Source organism: Strix uralensis, chromosome 1 (assembly GCF_047716275.1).
Source record: "Strix uralensis isolate ZFMK-TIS-50842 chromosome 1, bStrUra1, whole genome shotgun sequence".
In the NCBI taxonomy this organism is placed as follows: Eukaryota; Metazoa; Chordata; class Aves; order Strigiformes; family Strigidae; genus Strix; species Strix uralensis.
The window spans coordinates 138,394,979-138,418,609 of record NC_133972.1 but is presented as its reverse complement, the minus strand read 5'-3'; the positions used below and the strand labels follow the sequence as shown (position 1 = coordinate 138,418,609).

At 42.1% G+C, this 23,631-nt stretch overlaps 1 protein-coding gene across 6 annotated transcripts in view; it reads left to right on the top strand.

Annotated features, from left to right (window-relative positions):
- The first annotated feature begins 20,506 nt into the window (after positions 1–20,506).
- Positions 20,507–23,631, top strand: part of NCOA2 (nuclear receptor coactivator 2) — a 198,013-nt gene continuing 194,888 nt past the window's right edge. For 4 of the 6 annotated variants that reach the window (XM_074882685.1, XM_074882714.1, XM_074882705.1 and 1 more), the window contains exon 1: positions 20,508–20,786. The gene's annotated coding sequence lies outside the window, so the exon portion shown is untranslated. Of the gene's footprint in view, positions 20,787–23,631 lie in introns of all 6 variants that reach the window. The other 2 variants (XR_012630727.1, XM_074882722.1) reach the window with 2 other exon arrangements.

Here is a 23,631-nt window from a genome sequence, read left to right as displayed (position 1 = left end):
TTCAGTTTTTAATGCCATGTTGTCCTATATAGTGAGTGAGTTATGGTAATTAGTATTAGAAAAATCCTTTAAAAAATACTGAAGGCCTGACTTATTTTTATATCAATAAAGCTTCTGTAATTTCTTGGCTGTCTTGTGGCTTCAGAGAAAATTCAGAGTACCAGCAGAGTAAGTGTAGTGTGGGAGGGGTTCAGCTGAAGCATAAATTAACTGTATTTCATTTCCCCTTAATAAAGAATTTCAGTTTTTCCACAGCTAACTGTATAATCAATTTGCTCCCCTGCTGGCTTGCTAACTTGCTGTTGGCTTTGCTTCAATAATATCAAGCCTGTAATGAGGGAAATGGGAGGCTCTAATCACACAGAGGAGAAATAAGCAGCTGCGATTGAACGTGTAGTTTAGCTGTGCAGAATTTTGCTGTGGCTTTTATCGCTGAAGAGCTCAAATATGTTTCCCCCCATGTCCGCCTTGCTTTGGAGACTAAAAAGCAGTGTACTCCTCCAGACTCATTAATCATATTTCACTGATTGGGTGACACTAAATACTTAAATCCTATTCTGTTTTCGGCAGCCTTGAGCTTACTTCTTCTTCTCTGTAAAGTTTTATTTTTAAGCTGTACTCGCATAGCCAGGGTGCATCGCAGCTCTGCTTTTCTGTATTAGTAATGTGACATAATTTCATTTCATTCTGCTGTGAAATTGTTAGTCAAAGTGTACTTTAATTGTAATATTATTGTACCACAAGTCTGGGAGAGATTATGAAGGAAGAAAAAAAAATGGTATAGTAACTGCTGAGTTTGTTTTTCCTGCCTTCACCATGCCTAGAAATTATACCCTGTGTTATGGGTTTGTTCGGTTACTCACTTGTAATTCCACATTTTTTTCCAACACTTTGGATATACAAGACACAAGTTAAACATACAAGATAAACAAAGATTATCTTTAGTCACAGTATTGCCAGACAAAAGGCTCTTCTGAGCTAGCAGTCCCCACCCCTACATTTCTATTTCTGCTCTTCATTCTAAATGCTCTACTTCTAGTTGCAGATAATCTGCCTGGCAGAACTGTGCAAAAAGAAAAGTCTTTGTGTCTAATTAAATATACTATTTTTTTGTTTGTTTTTTTGTTTGACTTCGGCATTTGTGGGGGAATGACTTCTGCTTCATATTTGGATTTTTTTCTTTTTTTTTTTCCTGCCAGTGCAGGGGGGAATAACTGGGGGGAGGAGGTGGGGTTAAAGTTCAATTTTAGTTTTCTGCGTCATTTGGTCTCATTTTGACTTGTGGCCATGTGATCAGGCAGCATTCAGTGCAAGGAGAGGCAGAGTGGGGGAGGCTGAGCCAGTGTCAGAAAAGCTTAAAAGATCGCGAATTAAAAATGGATTTTATTTACTTTTCTGCCTTTTTTTTTTCTGATTATGAATATACAATCATAGTTCATAAACAATTTCCTGTTGCTTCCTGTGGTGTTTTGGAATCTCCTATGTTCAGATTCCTGATGAAAAAGGATTTTTTTTTTTATTGCACACCAGCAACAGAAGTCAGTATTGCTGCAAAGATATCTGCCTATTTTCTATGTCATCAGAGTCCTTGATGTCATTCCAGCACATGTGCCCTGTTTGTGATGAAATGTTAAAAAACAAAGTGATGTAAACGTAATCAGGAAAACTTGTTTCGATTTATAAATGGAATGAAGCTTACCATTGATTCTATCAATGTAGTACATATAACAGTGCACAAAATGGCCCTTATTTTGAGAGGAAAATGATCAGAACCAACAACACCTATCCATCACGTTTTTTTGTGACTTTGAACAGCTGTCATACTGTGCGTGCATGCATGTAGGTATGTGAACGCATGGGTGCGTGCTCAGGTATCAGGAAGTCGACCGAGGGTGGGATGGCTCATTGCCTTCGCACTCTTTCAGACTCAGGACCACACCGTTGCCCATGGTGCCAGAGCTCTGGTTTTTCTACTGCCGTATTTGGGCTGTACCCGTTAGATGCAGTCCAAAAACAGAGCACAGAAGAAATCCTGCAGGCTGCGACCTGGCAGGGTGGGGCAGAAGCTGTAGGTGCTGTGCAGAAGGTGCTCTGGTTGCAATGCAGGGATGAGCCAAGTACATTGATTATTTCAAATGTCATGGGTAACTTGCCAGAGGAAGAGGCTTTAAGAAGTGGGGGATCCTGGATATGTGATGGTGAACCTTTGATACTGTTTTGTGTGCTGGCTGGATAGAGCATGCCTAGACCCACTTTTATGTTGTTTTCTTGTTTGATTCCAAGATTTATGGAGCAAGATTTATGGAGTTGCCTTGCCTTTTAATTCTTGTGATTCACCATTTTCAAATCTGAGTGCATAAAATTAAGGATGAGAAGCATGTTGGTTTTGTTTTAGTAGTTCAGAAAGGAAAAAAAGATCAGTTATTAATGAAGTTTTATATTTCTCTCTCTGCATAAAGCAGAGTTGTTCGTATTACATGACTACTGCAAAGTTTCAGAGAATAACAGCAGCAGTGAGGAAAAAGTGCACGCAGACCCTACTAGGGCTATAGTAGTTGTTGTATTTATTAGAAACTAGGCCAGAAATTGTCTCTCATCAAGGCCGTTGTCAGTAGCAGCCATTACCTTAAGCACTGTTTGAGAGACAAGAGCTGGAAAGTCTTGAAATAGAGACGGGAACAACACGATTTCAAGGAAGCTTTGGTGGGATGAGGAAGTAACAAAGTCTAATGGTAGCCATGCTCTCTGCTAAACAGTGAAGTTTGTGGCTTTCTACTTCAGATGATTTAACATGATTTGAGTGTCAGCTCTCAGACTGACACATTTTTAAAATATTGGTCATAATTCTTGTGAAAAATGCAGATAATGAGCCCCCAGTCCTCATGATGAATACCGTTCATTATATAATTTGAGAATTATTGAGACGTACTTCTGAAAGGAAGCTGCCCATCTTCTCCTTTCAGACCTTGACACTTTTGTTGTGACTGATGGAGATACCATTTGGCAGGAGGTCTTTGCAAAAGGAAGCCTTTCTCCCTGGGACTAGTGAAGAGAACCACAACTCATTTCTAATTTGCCACTATTCTTTTGCAAGAGACTTTGAATCGTTTCTGGCCAGAATGAATTGACTCAATCAAGAAATAGACCCATTGCCAACCCCTCCTTCATTTTTCTCCATCATGTTTTATTTAATGTTTCCAAACTTTAGCTCTCGCAACATTTGTGAAAGGGAAAATTCAAAACCTCTTAACAGTTTAATGTTTTCCTTGCAACCTTTTAGACTTTTCCTCTCTTTCTACCCTTCATTCTGGTTCGTTCCAATCTATGCCAGCATGCTGCATTGTCTTCTGGGAATTAAAACTGAACCAGATTTAGCTAGCAAAAGTGGCTTTCTCTGCTCTATTAGAAGAGAAACGCCACAATAGCAGCCTGAATTTTACATACTTTTTGTACTACTACATCACATTGTGAAACCTCCTCCAAATTGCTGTCTAGTGTCACCTGCAGGGCTGCTCTGGCATGCCTGCTTTCACCAGCTCAGCCTTCCCTTCATGGACTTTGCCTGTGCTCTCCCTGTAATAATTTTCAAAGCTTGTTATTGTGTTTTCTTACAGTGTTTTCATCCTCTCTGTTTTTCGCATTATCTCCATTCTCACTAATGTCATCAGACCACCTTATTTTAGCATTATGTGATATCATTAGCATGTTGTTTACAACATGCTCTGCCATTTTATTAATGAAGATGCTAAATGAGATGAAACCCATTTATACACCTCCTTAAACTCATAGAGAGCTAAATAAACTCAAATACTCACTGCTTACCTTTCTGATTTTTAAAGATGGCTTTAAATGGCTTTCAAGACATATAGTCACTCTTTACGGAAGATTAACAAGACACATCACCAACCCTCATACAAACTTGTGAAACAGGCCCTGCTATTTCATGAGGGCAACCTGGTTGGGAACTACAGGCGTTATTTCCATTTTTAAAGCATTTCAAATAAGATTGTGTCATCAATTTTGTTTAAGCAGTTGATATTTCTTTCAGGTGTACTCCTTGCTGCACCTTATTCGAAACAAGCATTTTCTCCTCGGATCTGCTGCCTTGCAATAAAAAATCAAAGCACTCCAGCATGTTCTTTGTGAGGTTATTCATAATGATACTGAAAAGGTATGCTGAGGGTATATAAGAATACTCTTCCGTAATTCCTGACTTTTAATTTAGAAAATAGGCACCCATGTGACTACAGGTCCAGAGGTGGGCTGCTTGATGCAAGGATGAGGGGAAAGGAAGATTTTAAGCAGACCCATATAGTATATGGCCTTGTATATAGTATATATATATATATACACACTATATATTCTTAACTTTCTCCAGCATATTTTCAAATATATTTTAATAATTGTATCTTACTTTTTCTGGACCACAGTCTTGAAATGCATTAGTATTTTTTGTTGTATCATCATGTTTGAACTATTTTCTTATTGTGGATATCCTATACACTCAGGTATGTCAAAACCTTCTCAAAGACTTACCAACAGTTTTCTGGCTGAAAAATAAAGAGCATTGTAATAATAGTAATAAAAATAGAACGTGTAATACTTTATAGTTTTATAGTGTTCTACAGAAATTAAGGCATCACTGCACCCTGTGCTATTAATATTAATTGCACCACCTTATCATGGTAATGTGGTAAGAGAGAACTTCCTCAGTGTCTCACAGCAGTGTGGTTAGATTGTCAGACTTAGAGGTATTGGGCACTCCTGGCTTTTAGTTTGGTATTTTCCCAAAACAATACATCTGATATTGGTTTGCTTGGTAGTGATTATTTTGCCAGTTGATGCGTTGAGGAGGTTGTTTCCCCTCCTCATAAATAAGTTGGATTTTTTTCTTCATAACTTTATCAGATAGGATGCTGCATCTTAGTTTTTCTTTCGAGGAGTTGTGATTTATGTGTGTGATTTATGTTTTTCTTTCGAGGAGTTGTGATTGATTCCACTATATTCTGTGTTTGCCCAAAATTTTCACTGGAGTCAGTCAGAATATTCATCAAACTGTGAGGTTATCTATTTCCTGCAGGTGCTTTCAGGCCACAGTTTTAACAAATTGCTAGTTATTCTGTGTGCCCCAGTTTCTGTGGAAACATCAGAGGGGACCTGATTTTCAGAAAGCATTGAGGACAGGAGAACAGACCACAGTAAAGTTTCAAGTACCCTGAAATTACCAACTGTTAAATCTTGGCCATTCCTGCATTCATTTCCTCAGATTGTACTCTGTACTTCGCTTATCATCTAGCATAAAAATAATGAACATTTTGTCTTGCTGTATATTTGCTGTAGAAAGCATCTAATTTAAGGAATTTCAACATGTATAATTCCTGTGCTTTACTGGATTTATAATAAAAATTTCAACTGCATTAAAAATATGTAAATACCAATTTAAAATCCCTCCATCAATTGATTTTATCCTGCCTTTTTACCATATAATCAAGTATTTTTCACTTTGGTTTTATAGTTTGCTTGGTATTCCTCTGGAGAAACTGCAGTTATGATGGTCCCGCTGTGTTTCCCCTTACATTAATTTGTTCACATCAACTTTTTTTTCTTAGGAAATCAAAGTACTTTCACTGATCTCTTAAAGATACATTGCTCTCCTCTACTAGGCTTTCTGCACAGTGACTGTTTGGGTTGTGGGGTTTTTTTCCTTTTGAAATTTATTTAATGCAAATATAATTCTTTCTTTTACTTTCATCCTTGGAGACATGGATTTTTGTTTAATTTCTAATGAAATTAAACATGCATGTCACAAAAATTGCACTCAGTAAAAAACAAAGATCTGTTTTGTGTCTCAAGTTATATTGTAGTATTTCAGTGAAGGGCTTGGAGAACTGTTCTTCGTTTCTTAATGGAACTGTAAGCAAACCCATGTTACACAGGGGTTTTTTTACAGTCCATTATTTTGTTCATTTTGAAAGATGATATCTCAGTTTTCCATGTGAAGTTTCTATGTTCCTTCTCCAGCTAACCTAAGAAAAATATGTTGTTTACTTTAAAAGATTTCAAAGTCTGTGCAAGCTAAGATAGGGAGACACAAATCCGTTTGCATGACAATATTATACTACAGGCCTGTATATTCTTTTCTTCATCAGAAATGGGATTATGGCACAAGTATACAGGATTTCTTATCCATATAATTTGATGGCAGGAAATATTAAAATAAACGATAAACTCAATTTGCAGCTTGTCTTAGGGAGGAAATTGGGATATGACTGGGTAAAATACAGATTGCAGGCTAGCAGCTAAAAAACGTGTATTTGCAGAAATAGAACGATTACATAAGGTTCTCTGTCATTTTCTTTCAGTAACGTTGAATATAATTACCTTACCATTTATCTTAGTAAATGTTAGGTTCCCAAGCAAAGCTACATAAACACAAATTTTTGTATCCCTTAAAAAAACTGAGGAGACTTAACTATATTTTTGGTGAAGCTTCTATGCTTTAATTCATGCAATTAACTAAGGAATTGAAATCCAGAGAAAACAGTTATTACTTTGTAGGAAATTCATTTCTACAAACAGAATTACTATTTTGTTAATTTTTTAGAAAAATGAGGGCCTAATTTTTAAAGGTGCTGAACCTCTTCTAATTAGTTTGTAAGTTAATTAATTGCTTATGGAAGCTATTCTATTGAGATACAAGGAAATTACAAAATGGGCTCCATCCTTGTGCCTCAGGCCCAGCAGCAGCAGAACTGTTTTTCTTATGCTCGTTTTGGGCTTGTTCTCGTTTTGTATGAAAAGTTAAAGTGGGGGCCTGTTGGTACTGACTCCTGAGGCTGGTCTTTCTGGGCGTGCTGCCTGGTACCTGAAGCCATACAGCTTTTGATGAGATGCACTAACTATGGGAAGCAGAGGGGGGGTTGTACTTTTGTTACCATCATGTAGGGATTTTATTTTATTTTATTTTACTTTATTTTATTTTTTCCACATCTGCCTGATATCCAGGTTTCAAGAAAAGAAGTTCTACAGAAAAGCAATATTTACTTTTTTTTAAGAAAGTGATAAACAAACAAACCTCAGAATTTTTATTATTTTTGTATTGTTTCTTCACCAACTATTTCTTTGAATTGCCAGTAGTGCAATATTTTTTTTTTTCCTGGTGCCTGTGACGGACTGTCGAGGTTGAGCGCTGGCTTTGGAGGGCTGCAGGACCACACTGCACTTGTCAGCATTCAGCGGGGCAGGAGCCCCCAGCCCCAGCCACCCCAGCATGCTCTTCCCCTCCAATGCCTCCCCTCTGGCCACGCTTGCCCAAGATGGGAGAGAAAGCAACTTCTCTGTGGAAAAGGGAGCCTGGGGATTTTTTTTAACACTCTCAGTGAAAGAGGAAGTAAAGACCAAGAGAAGATATGATGGAGGCAAGGACTGTTTTAAAGGAGTGCAGACAGGGCAAAAGGAGCACACCACTAGAAACTGTACGGGTGCAAATCCAGGAGGTGTAAATTTGGGCCTTGGTCCTGGCTTGGACCACAGTGGGCCCCTTGGCCCGAGTGGTAAATAATATCTCATTATTCTGGCTGAGAAGTCCAAAGGAGTTGATTTCTTTTCCAAAAATCAAATGCTTGCATTGCTTTTTTCACAGTTAAAACCACGCTGGGATTGCTAGTTTATGTCAACTTTGGAAGTCTGGCTTCCATAGTGGTTTTCTTCGGAAGTTTTACAAGTACATTCTTCGGTGCCTAAAGGTTTGCCTTTCTTACAGTGCCTGAGCACCTCCAGCATCTGGAATATCCAGACACACAGGGGTTTCGATGCGACGGTAGGGCTTAATTTCTGATGTATGAAACACACTATGCAACCGACTCTGAAATAGTACAGATGTGCTGTGCTTTTTAATAGTTAAAAACATAATACTTCAGTTTGGAGCTGATACACTGCAACCTTCCATTGCCCTGCCCGTAGGAGCATTTTCTTCAGAGTATTACTTATACTAAACCCAGGCAGTAAGCAGCAGTATCAATAGGAAGAGCTTGCAATGCAGGGGGGACTGTGACTGGCTAGAAAAAGCATAGTGTATAGCCAGAAAATGTTGTCTGTGGTCTGGTTTTAATGCTGTACAACTTATTTTGCTTTATGTAAGTGATGTCAATGTGTAGTTCCATCCCAATGCATGGGGCAAGATAAGGGTAGTACAAGACATTCATATAAAAAAGAGCTGACGCAGGGTTTTGATGCAGATTTCTACCTACCTGTGTGTGAACCAGTTACACAAGAACTACAAAGCACTCTTTCCTTTTTTTTTTTTTTTTTTTTAAGTAAGTGGTAGTTGCAGAGACTGTGATTTGAGGTAGGGCGAGATTCCTTCCTGCTAGTATTTAGAATAATACTTGCATTTGCAAAACACAGTATAGAGTTGAATCTTCACATTGTCAGCTTTTTTCAATAAAATCATGCTATATTTCAATATAGATTCCATCCTTACTGCAATCTGTACAGTATTTTCTCAGGTTTTTCCTATCTGGATTATAGGTAGTTAGGTCTTAGAGGAACATGAAGTTTAGGATTGCTGCAGGTGTAAATAGAGAAATATTTCCATTCCTTGACTATTCAGCAACTTCATTTTTTTTTGCAATAAACCTTTGCACTTGCTCTGAAGTAGAAATTCAGTCATGATTTGGTTATGGATTATGGGATATCTAATATGTATGTACATTTCCTTGTTTAAGAAACAACTTGATTTTCAGTTTCACCTTAATTTGCATTTAATTTCCAGAATTTCTTACTCCAGACACCAAACTGGGATTTTACATGTAAAGAGGAGAAATTATCTCTTGAAAGTATTCTTGTTTATTAGAATCTTATCTGCCCAGCAATATGCATAGTTTTATCTTTTCCTCTCTTAGCTTCTATTACTTTGTCTCTTTGCTTTGACTTCAGTGTGTTTAATTACAATGAGTATGAATAATTACACCTGGTGATTTTATAGATGGCATTTTATGCCTATAATGTGTATATAGGTGCATTTCAAGATACAATGCATGATATTAGAAATTATAAATATAGGTTTTAAAAGCAACATATTCTGAATGGTGTTCAGATGAAATTCCAAATGTTTAGATACTCTGCTTCCACAAAATAAACAGCATCAATTAGGAATTACTCTTGCATTACTTCTTCATTCCATTGTTTGGGGTTTGCCAGCTCACTTGACTTTCTTGTTTGAGTCATGTGAATTAGGAAGGCTTACTTGATGTAGGCAAGCCTACTTGCTCGTGCTCTCCTTGATATCTGTGATTATAATTTACTTTTTTTAGTTTTTGACAGAATAGTGAGAAAGTACTTGGGAAATAAGATCACACAGTGAGTAAATTGCAATTTATTACTACATAGTTGCATGGGCCAAGTGATGGTTAAATAGAAATACAATACATGACTTCTCTAACATATTTTCTTACTCCACCAAAATTTGCAAGTAATCACAAACAATGTGTCAGTGAAGAGGATGCTAAGAAACAGGCACTGAGGAATTTAATGCACTTGAAAGTAGTAAATCAAATAGAATTCTTGGATAATATTATGAGCAGCTCCTCCAGAGAAAAGGGATATAATCCATTTAATAGGAATATTTTACTCTGTTCTTACGGGTAGATTATAAACTAAAATGCTTTTTGTCATAAAAATGCATGTAAGATGGTCAGTATGGAAAACAAAACCATGTGTTTTGTTATACAACAAAACAAAATGTATTATATTTATGAATATTGACACATTCAAAATTATACACATTATACACAATTATATATTATTTTCCTTGAAGAGTACTCGTTCTACATGTCACAATCCAGGGTTCCTTCTTTATCATCATTATTAAAAGAAAATGAAAGATTTAAAAAAAGCAGTAGGGGATGAGATTTAAGTAATTTCTAAAAAAGCTTTTTTGTTTGCAAACACGCTTTGCCTTAAAATTATGTATTTTATGTATACTGAAGTGTTGTATTGATTAATTTATTTCACTGATTTCAGTTTAACAGAAAAATAAAGGAATATATGGATCTACAATAATGAGTATGACAAAATTATCTTTAAAAAATATATAGGTAGCAAATAAATTCAACTAAAGGCATGTTTGGAAGTCATCTTGTAATATGCATAATTCTGTCTTGAAAGAACTAGCTAAAACCAGGCACACCAGTTTCACACAAACAAACACATTTCAATTTCTGACTCCAAATAGCTTAAATAGCCTCCTGATTAGCAAGGTACTTAGGCATGTAAGTAGTCTCAGTGAGTATCCCCAGCAAAGCTAAATATATTTGCCAAATCACTTACCTAAGGGTGTCTCCTGAATTTTTTGAATTGTTGCATTGTTTACCCTGCTCTAGTTTCTACCAAGGGTGACTCAACAACAGTTAAGCAGCTGCTCGAGTAGGACACCTCTCTACCATACCAAGCCCTGTACTTGGCCAGTCTTTCATTGTTCCTTTTAAATCCAGTCTCTAGGTGCAACATGGGGATGGGGGTTGTAGGGTGGGGGTTTTCGTTTTTGTTTTTTTTTTTTTTTCAATCCACTCATTCATTACCTGGTATTTAGCTTGTAATGTTTGGCTATGGAAAATCTTTTTGCAATAAACTTGTACAGTCCTTAGCAAAATGGGATCTTGTTCAACAACTAATCACCAGCACAAGTGTAGTTCCCTGTTTGAACCTACAGTTATGTGACCTGTTTAAAAAATATACAGGTATGAATAGAATACTTGAGCAGATGCGACCATCAGTTTCACAGACATAAATAGTATCTTTCTCCATCCTTGGAGGTTTTTTTCCTACAAAATGGACTGTTTGGCTTAAGACTATAATGAGATGTTATTAAGACTTTTCTGTAGATGAGTGGTTCTCTGATATTCCTGATCTTGTTTTGTAGAAATATGACCAGTACAGAAAATAATGTATGTGCCATTGTCTTTGAAAAATTCAGGCACATCTACGCACAAGCAGTAGCAGTATTCTTTGTTTATTATGCTTTGATTTAGAGGTTTGATTTTGCCAAAATGTACAAATATTAGTGCTCTAAACACCTCTGTTGGAATTCTTTCTTTAATACTTTTTTAAAATAATGACTGGGTGGGGCCTTCAGTTGAAGTGGTGTATGTCTTTACATCAATATAATGTCTGTAATAAAGTATCAAACTGCATTTTTAAATTTGGGGGCCCTAAAGTTAGGATGGTAGATCTGATCTCTGAACAAAGTAAGCAATGTCATGTTGTCGGAGGGGTGGGGGAGGAATTATTGGGATGTGGAAAGGGACATACATACAGCCTGCATGGCAAATGAAGTTTCAGCATCAGGAAGGCCTCAAACTAAGCAGTATGCTCAGTATCAAAAATGCATCCTTTTCTCTGCACCAACTGGAGAAAGTCCACAGCAGCTTGAATGAGCAGAGACTGGTATAACATGTCCTAAAAGGAGAGCTGGAAGGAACTGGGATTGTTCAGGCTAGAAAAAGACTGAGAAGAAACACTGCAGCAGCAGCTCTGCATAAGGGTGAGAACTGACAAAAAGAGAGGGAAAAAAAATCTCCGTGTATATGGTAGATGTGAGGAGAAGATAAAGGCTTAAAATGCAACACAAGAAACCATGTTCAAGCATTAGAAAAACTAATGGTGAGGAGAGTAGAGCAATGCAGTAGTCTGGGAGGCTGAGCTGTCTTCATCAGAGGTTATTAAGAACAGGTTAGACCAATGCATTAGGAGTGATATAGGGGTTGATCATCCTGCCTTAAAGGAAGAGGGTGGACACAGATGGCCTCTTGACCTCTTTCAGCCTCATGATCTTGTTGTTTCTTTTCTTCTGGATTCAGGGTGTATATTTAACTAACCCGGAGCTATTTAAACTAAGAAGGAATGTGACAGTTTTCTATATAGAAATTAATTTTTTTCTTGTACTTTGGCACTCTCTGATGTAAAAAAATGGATACCTTAGTTCAGTCTGTTCTTCAAAAAACTTTTTTTCCCTTTGATAAGCATAAGACTGAGACTGTGAATAGAGGAGTATACAAAGGTCAATTTGTTTTGGAAGCCTGCATCCCAGGAAGCACAGTGTAACCATCTTATCAAACATACTTAATTGTCTAACGCAGGATCTCTCTTAAGAGTCAATATGGGGAGAGGAAAGCTGCAACTTGTCTTCTGAGAGGGACAGCACAGAAAGGACTGCAAAGGTGTGTGGGGGAAGGGATAGCTTTATGCCACTTGTCTTCCAAACGTTAGGGCTGCAGTGGCTGTTGCAAAACACTTGTTGATTTAAACAGTGCAAGCAGAACTATTGACAGAGCCCATTACCTTAGCTGTCAGGTTGGAGTCACCAGACAATGGTAAGGTTGAGTTGGTTAAGTTATGTGTAAGTACACACATGGTTACAAATTGTGCTTTTTCAAACCATTCTGTGCATTTGCATCATCTTTCAAGCGCCTATTCAAGCATGTGTTATCTTACTGCAAACACAAGCCCTCAGTTAGTTTATCCATTTCTTAGTTCCTTTTATCTTTTTAATTTTTTTGGTTTTATGAAACAACTTTATTGTTTAGTATTTGGTTTTGCAATCATTATGATAATTATTACAACTGTATTTGAGAACTTAAAAGTGGAGTGGCTAGAGTGGGATGGTATAAGAAAATAAAAAATCAAAACATAATACAAAAGTAGCCTCTTCCACCTTCAGCCTTTGCTAACCTTACTATTTCGGGATGAGCCATATTTAAAGGATATACATAACAGGCACAGGTAGTAAAATCAAAAGCAAAATCTCTGTCTACAAAAACCAGAGATGTGAGAATGTACTGTGATAGTATCACAACTTCAGAAATGATCTTTTACTGATATAGAGCTGTCTACTTGAGTATGCAAGGAGGCTGGAGCTGAGACTCATTTTGCTGAGGTGCTAATTCTGATGCCCAGTGATTATTTTAAAGTCAACACCGTTACCCTTCCTTCCTGATACAAGAAAGGAGAATGAAAACCATAGAATTGCTTGCTATATGGTGAACAATGTGTCATCTTGATCCTACACCTGGAGGAATCATGTGGTACTGGTATCTGCTACTAAAGCCCAAAAGTATGGGAAGCCAGTTCAAGGAGACTGCCAGAGTCTGCAAATCCAAGGAGCTGCTTGGGGAAGGAAAGGACAGATGTCTGCAACCGATCAGGGAAATCTTCAACTCCTCTGGTTGCTCTGCTCTCTCTGGCTCAGTCTTTAAGAATGACTGTTCCCCATCCCTGATGCCTTCGTCTGGTGAGTTAGATGAAGCTGATGCTAAGGTGCTTTCAGAGGGCATGCCGTTAAGGGTGAAATGGAGGTAGTCTCAGGGAATGGAAAACCTCTGTCCTACTACATAGTCCAAAAAGCTCAGGGACAATATTATTTTTCCAATATTTGTTAGATTACAATAATTCCAAACAACAATTTGGTTATTCAGAAGTCTGGGGTTGGAAGTTGAACCAAAAACATGAACTTAAGAAGCTGTAATGAAAATGTAATTGTTTTGATAATAAAAATAAATTAAATTAAAATAATAATTTTAAAAGCCAGCAAGCAGTCAAATGTCTGAATTCACAGAACTTGAACTTAAAACTCTTAACTCTATCTTGAAGTGAAGCTAGTCTCCTTCTATTTCCTTCTTCATACTTTCTAGACTTTATTTACTACGGTTAAAGGTTTGTAAGATAAAGCTTCTGTGCTATCTGTAAATCAAAAAGCTATCTATGGCCTCAAGTTTGGAAAGCCATTTAACTGGTTCTGTGACTAAATCACTGTCATCCTTCCATCTTGATTTCACCTCTTTCATAATGGCATTAAGAACTGCAACAGAAAGAGGCAGATCTTAAGTCTGCTGCATGAAATGTGCTACTTGTACAGACATGCTGAGTTTTTGCTGGTTAAAAACATGCTTCGTCACCATTCTGTTGTTTGGGTTTTTTTTATATATCTTCCGTGCTCTAATTACATGAGTTGGTAAATTTACATATGTACATAACTAGATTTACATAGTAAGTGGCCAATGGAGAACATGGATTGATCATCCTCAAGGTGTAATCAGCTTAATAGCAGATTTAGAAAGTACATTCAACATAAAAGATGTAGGGTCACTTAGGCTGAGCGTTGCACAATCGTGATTTAGGAGGAAAGCATTCTGATGTATGTGGTCAGTTATGAGAAGTAATTCTTAAATGTGAACTAATAAAGCTGTCTTAGAATAATTGGGGGGGGCACCCCAAAGAGAGCAGCACAAAGGGTGTGTCTAGGGGCCTTGTTAAAGTGTACATCTCTGCTTGCTAGTAGTGGGGTGGCTTTTAATTCTGCCCTTCCTTAGCAGTGCTTTTTATTAACAGGTTCTCATGAAGATAGAAAAATTCGTGTATTCCAGTGCAGGAAATCAAGGAAAGAAGACAGTGTTACACAATTGTAAACAAAAGGTAAGTTAACATATTCGACAGTGTAATTACAAGGGGAAGACAACATTGCTCTTTAAACAGCAAAACTGTAATGAAACACTTCTAGCTCTATTTCTTATATGTAGTTCAGTTATACCCTTTACTGTGTATGCTTGAGGGCTGATTACATTTTTTGGTTAAAGTTGGATTATAGGGGTGAGCTGGGCTTTTTTCATCTTCAGTAGGAGGAATGGCAATGTCTTTTTGAGTAGTCTGCATGAATATACAGTGTATGTCATAGCAAAACTATTGTTGAGCACATGCTGCAGGACGAGAATATGAGAGAGACAGAATAAAAGACTAGCAAAAATAAAGGGGAAAATAAGGGCAAAAGGAAAAAAAAAGATGGTTAAAGAGAAAAATGATTGGATAAGTTGAGAGAGCAGTGTGAAATAAAGCAGGGTAGCAGAAAGAATTTTGTTTTCCACAAAAATTATCACAGAGGCACAGAATTCCTGAGGCTGGGAGGGACCGCTGGACGTCATCTGGTCCAACGTTCCTGCTCAAGCAGGGTCATCTCCAGCAGGCTGCCCAGGAGTGCCCAGCAGGCACTACCCCTTTTCTCATGGTTGGAATTTGGTGCCACCTGCTCAGCAGTCCCATCACAGTGTGTGAGAAGAACTTCAGGGGCAGATTTTGTTTGTCTGATCCAGCACTTCATGTGGTCACAATTGCTATACATAGCTGAAGGAAAGTGGCAGAAGCAAGGCAGCTGGGTAAATGGAGGTGCATGTCCAGCAAGGTAAAAATGCAAGGTTTTAGGTATTATATTACCATACAAGAAAAATATGTACACTTCTGGTACTAGTATAGCAGTTGTGCTTTAGTTCTACAGGTGTATTTCCCTCAGCTGAACATTATTTTGTCTTAGCATGAACTGCTACCAAAGTAGCATGAGTAAAATGAGTCATTTATTTTAGTATAAAAACATTTACACAAATATTGATTAAAATTATAATTATTACCTATAATACATTTATAACTTTCTTCAAAACATTTTATAAGGTGAAATTGATCTTGATTGATTTCTTGTATTAAGAAAGTAAGGACATTTTCAAGGTTGTCTGATTTAAAAAAAAGAATGAAGCAAATTATTGAATTAATAAGACATTGACATACAATAAGATGTTTGATTAGCCACCCTTTAATTTACAAGTTTGTTATCTGAGGTGCAAAAAATATTTTTTCTTATGTCTGAAGTTTTTCTAGAACAAAAAAAATCTTATCTTTAGTTTTAGCACATAAGCTCTATACTGCTATGATATGCTCTTCACTGCAAGCTCTTAATGAGTCTGGTGTACCACTGTATCAAATGGCAGCAAAGCCAAAGTGCCATTGAAGAAGCTGAGCCAGATTCTAGATGCTTTAAAGAACACAGTGCCATGTAAGTCAGTGTGTTATTTTGAGAGGGCAGAACGTGGTAAAGAGCTAATGGAAGGAGGATAATCAGCGATAGTTTGGAGATGTGATGTGAGGTCAGAGGGGCACAGAAATTGTGGTAACGATAGGGTATGCGTATCATGACAGGTGTACGTGTATTGTGTAAAGGTGGTGGTGACTGGGGGAAGCACTTGGTGGCTGGAAAAAGACATATGTTGTATCCATCCTCAAGGAGGGAGGTCCAGGGAACTACAGGCCAACCAGCCTGACCTCAGTCTGTGGGAGGATTAAGTAGTAAATCCTCCTGGATACCACGTCCAGGTGTTTGAAAGACAAGACGGTGAATGGGAACAGGCAGTAAGGGTTTACAAAGGGCAAATTCTGCCTGATCAACATGACTGCTTTTTACAACAAGATAACTGAGTCTGCGCAGAAGGGGAGAACAGTGAATGTCAATTTTGCCTTGACTTTATCAAAGTTTACTGACACAGTCACCCATAGGCCTCCTTTAACCACACTGGAGAGGTATGAGCTAGGTTAAGAAGAAGATAAATTAGGTGGTAAATTGGCTGGACCATTGGGCTCAAGGGCTGTGATCAGCAGTAGCAGGTCCAGCTGGTGGCCAGAATGCTTCAAGGGTGGATACTAGGACAGATACTGTGTCAGTGACCTCAGTGATGAGATGAAGTCCAGATGACAGAAAACTGGGAAGGAGTGGTCAGGGCACTGGAGGGACCTCAGCAGGCTGGAGAAACGGTTGTCAGGAACCTCATGAATTTCCATGAACGGTGGTGCAGTGTCCTGCCTCTGGAACAGAATAGCCATCCACTTTATAAGCTGGAGGCCAAGTGGATAGAAAACAGCTTTGCAAAAAAAAGAATCTGGGGGTCCCGGTGAGCAACAAGTAAGTCAGCAGTGACCTTGCAAGGTCAACAGCATCCTGGGCCACAATAGCAAAGGAATAGCCAGCAGGTCGAGAAAGGTGGCTATTCCCATCCATGGAGCACTTGTGAGATCACATCTAGATTACTGTGTGCAGTTTTGGGCTCCCCAGTACATGAAAGACATGGACATAAAAAAGAAAATCCAGAGGAGGGTTGCCAGCATGGTGAGGGTGCTCGAGCACATGACATACAAGAAGAGGCTGAGAAGGTCAGGCTGTTAAGAAGAGAAGGCTGTCATGAATTTTATTGTTCTCTTCAGCTACCCAATGGGCAAGTATAGAGAAGATGAAGCCTTCTTTGAGGTCCACAGTGGCCTTTTCACTGTGAGAGGCAACAGGCACAAGCTGGAACAGACCTATTAGGTATCAGGGGAAAAGAAAAATTCACAACTGTGGTCAAACACTGGAACAGGTCATCCAGAGAGGCTGTGGACTCTTCATCTTTGGAGACAGTAAAAAAGCTGGGTGTGACCCTGGAAAACATGGCATGACTTCAAGATTGGCTCTACTTGGAACTGAGGGTTCAACCAGAGGACCTCAACAGGTGTCCCCCCATCCCAAAGAGGGTGAAGATGGTATAGTAGGTTTAAATGGCTTTAAATTTAATTTTGTTTTCTTTGTGGGTTTGAGTTAGGTATATACTGTGTCAACAAAAATCTTATTGGTTTCATAAAGACCATATTTAAACTCACTTGGGAAAGTTAATGAGTAAGTGGGGACTCAATTCCCCATAAAGGTGGGCAGAGTGATTCTACAGGGTAAATGCAGCTGCTCATGAAAAAGGCTTTGTGCACCAACAGCTGCGTTACATATAGTCCTGGTGTCAGCAGGTGCACATAAACCCTTCTTCCTTACACACTAAAGCTGCAGATAGAGCTTTATGAGACAGCAGCCATACCTGAGTGGCCCGCCAAGTTCATAAGCATTCAACAATTTGTTCATAACCTTTCACTTTATGGAAGAATAACTTATTTGAAAATCAGTTAGAAACACACCTGCAAATACTAGTTTTACTCACAGTACCCTGTGTACCAATTTTTAAAGAAATATGTTATGTAGAAAAAGTAAGTATGAAAAAATAATATTGACAATATATGGCTATACTGATCAGAAAAACATGATTGCATTCAGATTCTGATTTTTTTTCCTGTTGATTTAGGAAAAAAAAAAAGTTATGAGATTACATTTAACCAAACATCACTGAAAATTCAAAATAATTAAAACCTTCTCTCATGTTAAATTTCACACCAGGAAAGGTTTGCAGATCGCAGTGAATAATCAAGTGAATGCATAAAGTTATGCTGTGAACAAAATAGCCAGCAGAAATATAAATGGGAGGAGGATGAATATGAGAGGATGACAGAAAGCTTACATTAGTCTTGTTTAGAACACATGAAGGTTCTGTTGAAAAACCAAACCCAGCTCTGGTCAGCACAATGCAGCAATGGTGACACTGGAGAAGGTTCAGAGAAGAGCTGTAATGCTGAATAAAATCCGTCACTGAAGTGTGTTTATCAAATCTGTTTCCCATCTGGAAGATGGTGCTTTCCCTTTAAAGAATAGCAGTTAGGAATAACATAATTACTGGTCTTTGTTGCACACAGTGATATTTGTAACCAGGGTTTTGGGTTTTTGGCCTTAGATGACAAAATGTATTTGCTTATGCGTTAGAAGCTTCTAACAAATTTCAGTGGATCTGAGCGTATGTGTTTGACAAGGACACTCAGCCACATCAGGGGTTTTTGTCAATGTTGAGACCATAAACTTTGTGTTACATGGAATATCTTTTATGTTTTACTGCAGCGCCTTAAAAGGTCTTGCTTTTTCCATGAATTTAGATACCAGTTTAATAAAGACTTTTGGCTATGTTAAAGAAAATGTAAAGTTGGGAAAAATCAAGCTTTCATAAATAAGAAATGCTGGAATTAAAATTACCTGTGCAATTCTAAATTGGACTGCTTATGGTCATAAAATTAAAGACATACATTTTTTTTTCTTTTCCCCCAGCGGATCACTGTTTCACTTAGCATAGGAGAACGAATGAATCACGACTGTGAGGTAAATGAGATTACTGCCTGTATAACTCAGCTTATTTGCTACAGAGATTTGCACAGATATAGCAAATGAGGCCAGAGGAAAAGCTCTGTCTCTCCAGAACTCTTTGCCCCAGGTTTTTTTCACGTACAAGCTACTCCCATTTGCCATGTTATTTCAAGGTAATATTCTGATTTCTCTGCTCTTCAGACAGAATTAACCTTCAATCTCTTTGCTGCCTGCCTGTGTACAGGCAGAGTGGAAGAGCTTCCTGGAGACAGAGTAATTTCTCTGTGGAGTACAACTGATGGAGAGGGCCACTGAGGAAGGTTGTCCTCTCCAGCTGCTGCAGCCCAGTGCTGGAGCATGGCCACTTGTCTTCTGGAGATGCTGCCAAAAGTACTCCCCCTAAACCAGTGGTGTTTAATGTAGGTAGGATCTACAGTTAATTTAGAAGCAAAGCTCTAATGAGTATATACGAACTACAATCCCTCTACCCCCATTTCCTAATAGGACTAAATTGAAATAAATTTCCAATGGCCATCCCTCCCACACCCAAGTTCTTTCTCCAGAAGAGGAAAATATTAGAATCTGTTTTCAGCGACTTGGTTGCAAAGACTTTTTTAGCATGGAGGAGGATAGTGGGAAAGACAGTTTTCCTTTAATTTGTTCAGAGAAACAATTGAACTATTTTTGCCCAATGAAAGAGAAAGCTTAAAAAAAAAAAAACTGAGTCAGATACAAGTATGGGAAATTGTATGCAGCACAGTAGGGCAAAATACAACCATCTAAAAACAAGGGTTATGATCAAAAAAGTATTGGACAAGCCTAATTGCAAGCAGAGTTAGCCATATATCACCAGTGACAATGTATAATCTGTGGATAGCTGCAGAAAAACTTGGGGCTGCACACCCATCTGAGAAAATGTCACAAATAACAATTATTACAGTGTGTAAAGTATAGCTTGCCATTATTGATACGCGAAAATGTAAAGCTTTTATTTTAAGATAGGATTTCTGCACCATGGATTGCTTCTTGAACTAAAGGGCAATGTTTAACAATCACCCTCCAGCCCTAAATAATTTTTAACTCACGTATTCACTCCTCCAACCTAGGAAAAGCCTGCATCTTCGTTCCCTCGTTCCCTTGAGCGAGATACGGTTGATGCTGCGTATTTGTGACACGATTTTCAGCATGTGTGTGCTTTCTTTTTATTATTTATTTTTTTCGGGTGTAAAGAAAGAAAATAAGACCGAGTCGTCGTCCTCCCGTTTTTGTGAATGTGGGCCACTGAAAGCCCTATCAGGGCTGATTGCTCCGGTCCCGCTTGAGAGCGAGGTTCCTCCCAGGGCCGACCGCCAAGGGCCACATTTAAAGTCTCGCCCTCCGAGGGCGAAGGACTTTTTTTCTTTTCTTTTTTTTCCCCCCTTTCCTTCCCCTTTCTTCCCCGTGCGGGTGCCGAGGAGGAGGCTCCCGCGGAGGAGGCTCCCGGGAACGCTGCGCAGGGCTGGGAGGGAGCGGGGCGGCTGCCATTGTCCCTGCGGGCGGGGAGCGGGGCAGCCCCACGCTCCGCCGGGCGGCAGCACCCAGGGGCGGCGGCGGCGGCGGCAGCAGCGCCCCGGGCCGCGCCGCGGTGCCGCCCGCTCGGCCCGGCCCGGCCCGGCCTCCCCCAGCCCGCGGCCCGGCCGCTGCCGCCGTGCCCGGGGGCAGGGGGGAGTGACTTGTGCCTCCCCCCGCCTCCTCCCCGTCCAGCCCTCCTCTGGGTAGAAGGGGAGGAGGAGGAGGGCGAGTGGTGGGAGGGTCTCCATTGAAATAAACAAGCAGGCAGTTATTAAAACGGGAACATGGCGGCCGCAGCCCCAGCTTCAGCTTCATCTTACAAAGCGAAGGTCAGCGGCGGCGGCAGCCGCGGCGGCAGCGGCGGGAGACGGCACTGACCCCGGTAACGGCTCCCGCACGCCCCCTCGGCCCCGGCGCGGCGGGGGGTGTGCCCGAGCCCCCCGCGCCTCCCCGGCCGCCTTGTGTAATGCCGGGGGGACGCCCGGGGCCGCGCCGGTGCGCGGAGGGGCGGCGTTGGCGGGCGGCACCGCGGCCGCGGCGAGGCGGCTTCCCCCCGCGCCGGCGGCGGGGGGGAAGCGGGGCGGGGGCCGCGGCCCCCTCCGTGGGGAACCGGAGGGGAGCCGGGGGCAGGGGACCGCGGGGCTGCCCTTCGCCGGGGCATCGTGCTCGCACCCCCGGGGCCCAGCGGGAGGGGAAGGGGGGGGCCCGGCTTTACTTCCCTGGGACGTCCCCCGTTTCGGCGGAGCGGAGGGGTGCGGGGGGGGCATACGGCACCCCACCCTGCCGGGCCGAGGGGGCTGGTTTCCTGCTCCCAGGCCAGGCGGAGGTCGGGTGCCGCCTCCCCGCGCCCCTGGCTGGGGGCGGCAGCGGGAGAAAGTGCGAGGAGCCGGGGAGGCGAGGGGTGCTGCGGCTGATCCGGGGGGCAGGGGGCTGCCCTGCCCGAGCCGGGGGGAGGATGGGACAGCTGAGATGCCCAGGGCGATTTTCAGGGTGTTGTGTTTAGGACATTCCCCCTTCGCCCCCCAGCACACACGGACACAGAAACTTGAGGGAGGGTCTCTCCCCGGTGACAAAAGGGGTGATTTGGGGAGCAGGGCGGTGTTCATCCCCTCCCCTTCCCCGGCTGACAACGACTTGGTGCGCAAGGGTGCGGGCCGCTCCGCTTTCCCTCCGCGGGGCCGAGCCGGCCGCCCCCTTTTCCCCGCACCGGGCAGGGGCCCGCGGCGCCCGGTGCCCTCTCCCCTTCCCCTGGGTCCGGGTCTGAGGCGCCCCGCTGCCGCTCCGCGCCCGCAAGAGACGCGCGGGGAAGGAAGAGGGCGAAGCGGGCAACTTCTCTTAACTTTCTGCGCGGGGGTTGCGCCTGCCTGTGCGCGCAGCGCCGGGCCGTGCCGAGCCGCGCCGCGGGGGCGGGCGGCGGGGCGCCGCAGCCGCGCAGCCAGGCCGCGGCACAGCTGCGTGCGAGCGCAGCCCCGGGGCGCCCGGCCGCCGCCGCCTCCCCACGGCCCGGGGAGGGGTGGGGGCCCGGCCGCCGCAGTGCCGTGTGTCTGCGTGTGTGTGCGCGGGGCGGGGAGCGGCGGCGGCGGCGGCAGCAGCAGCAGCAGGAGGAGGAGGGGATGGCAGCCGGCTGGGCGCGGGGCCGGGGTCCCTGGGCGGGTGCCGCTGGCGGGGCGGGCGGCGCCGCTCGCTCCCGCGTCCCGGCGGCGGGCGGCGGCCGCGGGGCTGCGCGCAAGGCGGCGGCGGCTGCGGGGGGGGCAGCTCCGCGGCCGCCGGGAACGGGCCCCCAATCGCGTGGGGAGCTGGGGGGGGAGGGGTGGGGAGATAGCCGCCGCCTCCGCGGAGGGCGGGTGCTGAGCCCCTGCCCGCCTCCGCGGGGGGCGGTGTGTGCGCCGCCGCCTCCGCGGGGACCGCGCTGCCGCCGCGCTGGTCGGAGGCTCTTGGGCGCGGTGTAACTGGAGCCGCGTCCCTCTTCCCTCGCTGCCCCTCGCTCCTTCGGCTCCGCTTGGGCCTGAGCGGTCCCCCCAGCCCGGGAATCACATGCCTCTCCTTCCAGAGAGAGGGGCGTGCGGGTTGTCGGCAGGAAACCTGCCCCAGAGCCTGGCAAAAAAAACGTTGGGGGGGGAAGGAAATTAAAAAAAAAAAAAAAAGGTTGCTTGTAGTCACTGGGAAATAATGATTTCTGAATCTTAGTTTGCGTTAGCCTGTATACTTCTGTCTGAAGCGTGAGTCTGCAGGAGCCCACTGTCTAAATACACTTGTAATTTAGCCAGGAAAGAGTCTCCTTGTAAAAGGAGAACAGCCTGCTTGTTCAATAGTAATCAATTGGTTTTGTATTTATCTTTTTTTTTTTCTTTCATAGTAGTAGGTGAATAGGCTCTAGAACTGAACTGATAATATTTTTATGGTATTTAAGTATGGTTTGAACTAAGCATATAGTGTCTGGCTATCACAGTTAAAGCATAGCTCTGTTGCTGATGTAAATAAGTAAGCAGTTTAAGCCTGGCAGTCTTTTTTACTTAAAGCTTTTTTTTTTTTTTTTTTTCTGGTCTTAGTTTGCTGCCATTGTGACTGAAGGCAGTCATTTGGGTTTTTATCCCCTTGGGTTTTTACTGAACTATAAAATCAACTCTAGCCAGTTAATTTCCTGGCTCTTCACAACCCGATAGCGGCATTGGGCCACCTGGTGGGCTCCTCTCATGGGGGAATCCTCTGCGGGTGCCGAGCAGGAGGGAGCTGCTGGTCCGCTCTGTTGGACACTCTTGGAGAAATGACAATGTTGCACACTGTTGTTAATGTCATATCGAAACTATTCTTCCCCAAAGCAGGGCTCTTGTTTGCTCACATGCAGCTTAAGACCACTGTGAATGGAAACCAGTCGTTTTATCACAGTTGGTGCGGGTACCGTCCCTCCTACGTATTTTTCAGGACACTTGCTTGTTTACGTCAGCAGTGGTGTCACAAATAGGATATACCAGGCTTGTGCGTATTTGCACGTACAGACATGTATGCAAGCACGTATGGACACTCGTGCATTTGTGCCCCTTATTTTGGTATTTGTGATGCAGCTACTTGGGAACTGGAACATGGAAGTCAGCTCGGCTGTGTGACACGAGATAAAGATGTAAATTGCCCCCAGGTGGTTAAACCCTAAGTTTATGAGAAGTGCTGTGATAAGCTTAATGTTCATAGCTGCTTTTGGTCATCTGCGGTCTTGAAGAAAATACTCTGTC